This window comes from Schistocerca nitens, chromosome 8 (assembly GCF_023898315.1).
Source record: "Schistocerca nitens isolate TAMUIC-IGC-003100 chromosome 8, iqSchNite1.1, whole genome shotgun sequence".
Taxonomy (NCBI): domain Eukaryota; kingdom Metazoa; phylum Arthropoda; class Insecta; order Orthoptera; family Acrididae; genus Schistocerca; species Schistocerca nitens.
In genome coordinates, this window is record NC_064621.1 from 593,827,105 (window position 1) to 593,830,605 (window position 3,501).

Below are 3,501 nucleotides of genomic sequence, written 5' to 3' on the forward strand. Positions count from 1 at the left end.
GGAAAGTTCAAGGTGCGTTGCTTCTGCAGCAAGGGAAACGTTTCATTCATTGTTGATGACTCTTTGCTGCAAAACTTTTATTTTCATCGTGTTTTGTTGGTTTTTTGTTTTTTATCTTTTTTAACTTTTTTAATATACAAGTTTTCTTTTTAAATTGTTTGTTTCCACTATTCTTTGCGTGAGACATCTCGGCTCGTTGACGGCACTCAACGCTCGTCTTCTCGAGGGTTGCCTATTATGGTATACCCCAAGCATATACTGTAGCTTGGTCTCAATCCATCTGAGCCACCGAGGACACAGATGAATGGCGCGACTGCAGGGACTTATCCCTTGCACGCTTCCCGTGAGACTCACATTCCCAACTGCCACAATTCTACATATGTATTGTACCTTACAGACATTTGCCCACCCACTCATTACTCGCGCACGCTTTGGCGATTCCCGTAAGAGTTTGGGCAACCTGTGCGCATTCGCACAGACGAAGGTCAATGGGTGGGTAGCCTTTAACTATATATACGAAGACAGTAACTAGTTCTCGAAAGAACAGTTACTGTTGATGACCGTGCAGCTTTTCCCTGGAATAAATGATGACTGACAACCTCAGCTGCTGACAGGTGTTGTTGTTATACCTCGATGTGGACAGCTGAAAATGTGTGCCCCGACCGGGACTCGAACCCGGGATCTCCTGCTTACATGGCAGACGCTCTATCCATCTGAGCCACCTGTCAGCAGCTGAGGTTGTCAGTCATCATTTATTCCAGGGAAAAGCTGCACGGTCATCAACAGTAACTGTTCTTTCGAGAACTAGTTACTGTCTTCGTATATTTCTAGAAGTGATTAACCGTGTGAGGTAACGGGCGACTCGTGGCGCCCTGGAAATATTCTAAGTTCAGGCTTGGCGGTCACCACTCGGGCTGCTCGGCAAGGCGCGGTTCGTTAGCAAGCGCGTGAAGCCGAACAACGGCCGGACCACGTGGTCCATCGAGCACGTGGCTGGGAATTCCTTGGTAACGCTGTGTCGGTGAAGGAGACTCGTACGCCGGGAGAGTCAAAGATGACGGAATGCTTCAAATGGTTCTGAGCACTATGGGACTTAACATCTGTGGTCATCAGTCCCCTAGAACTTAGAGCTACTTAAACCTAACTAACCTAAGGACATCACACACATCCATGCCCGAGGCAGGATTCGAACCTGCGACCGTAACGGTCGCGCGGTTCCGGACTGAGCGCCTAGAACCGCTAGACCACCGCGGCCGGCCAAAGATGACGGATCTGTGAAACCTTAATGGCAGACATTTCACAGTTCATATAGAAATTAACAGTAGCCAGAGGAGTCATGATACCTCAAGAAGAAACATGTACGTTACCATTATTTGCACGGCGATTCTGATGGTGTAATCAGGTTTTCAATATCTTTATTAGTTTTAAGTTTAGTATCTGACGATAAATTATACAAGTAACACCCAGCAACGAATTTCCAAAAACGAAACGATTCATCAGATTTCGTCGATCGCCGTGTCTTTAGAAAGCTATTAGTGTAAATGTAAATTGGTATAAATTACAGGCATATAACTTGAATAGTACATGAGTTATTGGAGGTCAAAGTGGCCGATTACTATCGATCGCGTCAGACCGTAAATACTCCACAGTGGACACGAGATAGTTCGGAGCAGTACGACTCAGGACACGAGAGAGTCCTGGACAGTACGGTGCGACGGACGCACAGTCGCGGAAAGACTTGGACAGTGGAACAGTTTGCACGTGGGCGAGGGAGATAAAATATTTCGTAGTGCCGTCTTGTGAGGTCTCTCTGGTTTCCGCAGTGAAGACATAGTATGCGTTTAGAAGTGAATATCTCGCGAGCTATGTTGGCGTTCATAACTAATTTCGTGCACTACGAATCTATTGTTTCCCTGTTATTCAACTTATGTCTGCCCCGATAGCTGAGTGGTCAGCGTGACGGATTGCCGTCCTACGGGCTCGGGTTCGATTCCCGGCTGGGTCGGGGATTTTTCTCCGCTCAGGAACTGGGTGTTGTGTAGTCTTGACCATCATTCCATTCCGATCCGGCGCGCAGGTCGTCCAATGTGGAGTCGAAGGTAATAAGGCATGCACAAAGGCGGCCGGACCTGCCCTGTAAGGGGCCTCCCGGCCAATGACGCCAAACGCTCATTTCATTTCCATTCGACTTATATTTTATTTAGTTGCTGGACCATCGAGACCAATAAGTGTTTGGCAGAAATATACCGCATTCTCAAAAGTACCACTACTGTACTCATCATTTAAAGTCGTTAAGATAGAACCTGCAGAGTTTATTCAATTGCAATCTTTCATTTATATTTGTCTTTATTACGTTCAAAATTCGCAATTGCCGAGTGATTGGAACCTTCGACCATTCGATTCATGTGTCTATTCATATTGTGTACTGTAGACTCAGCAGTACTTGGCTTGTAATGCTGCAACTACGTATCCCAGCCCCTAGACAACAAAACCGGCCAAACTTTTCATATTTCAGCTCTGAGTCAGAGGGTACATAGCTGAGGGCCACCACAACGTTTTTCTATTTAAAAGCCCGCAACCGTGATATTCCTAAACGTCTCGTTTAGCCAGTCGTAGCATCGCGCGTAACATTCTTATGGCATGACACGTCTCGAAACTAACCAACTCATTTATTCAGCCTCCCCCTCCCCATAATGGACAAATTTCTGCGGATGCCTATGGTTAAGATTACTCATTATTGATGCTATTTCTGCGATACTACACATTTTTCTGCCATGTTTCAAAGCATTTGTGTAAAGAAATGATAATTAAATAGACACCCTAGCTGCAAACAGGCGTTGATGTACTTCACTGGGGACATGTTGAAAATGTGTGCCCCGACCGGGACTCGAACCCGGGATCTCCTGCTTACATGGCAGACGCTCTATCCATCTGAGCCACCGCGGGCACAGAGGATACTGCGTCTGCAGGGACTTATCCCTTGCACACTCCCCGTGAGATCCACATTCCCAACATGTCCACACGACTACATTCGTAGTGCGCCTAATAGATGTTTGCCCATCATACTTGGTCATCCACGGTAACTGTTCTTTCGGGAACAGATACTACCGTCATATATATTTGTGTAAAGTTTACATGCATGCTTTAACGTGTTACCCTTTCAAAAAATGGTTCAAATGGCTCTGAGCACTATGGGACTTAACATCTGAGGTCATCAGTCCCCTAGACTTAGAACTACTTAAACCTAACTAACCTAAGGACATCACACACATCCATGCCCGAGGCAGGATTCGAACCTGCGACCGTAGCAGTCGCGCGGTTCCGGACTGAAGCGCCTAGAACCGCTCGGCCACAGCGGCCGCCGTTGCCCTTTCAGATGCGCCATTGCACATCAGGCTTTCCCAACTAATGTGTCGCCATGTTTTTACATTTTGGCATTGTCTTAACGAGTATGGGAACGTTCCTTCTCTCTGGCTAGTCTAAACTTTGGTGTTCACAATA

General features: G+C 46.6%; 1 non-coding gene across 1 annotated transcript; it reads right to left on the bottom strand.

Annotated features, from left to right (window-relative positions):
• Positions 1–2,872: 2,872 nt before the first annotated feature.
• On the bottom strand, positions 2,873–2,947 carry Trnat-ugu (transfer RNA threonine (anticodon UGU)). The gene has a single exon. It is a non-coding gene; the product is annotated as a tRNA-Thr (tRNA).
• Positions 2,948–3,501: the final 554 nt, after the last annotated feature.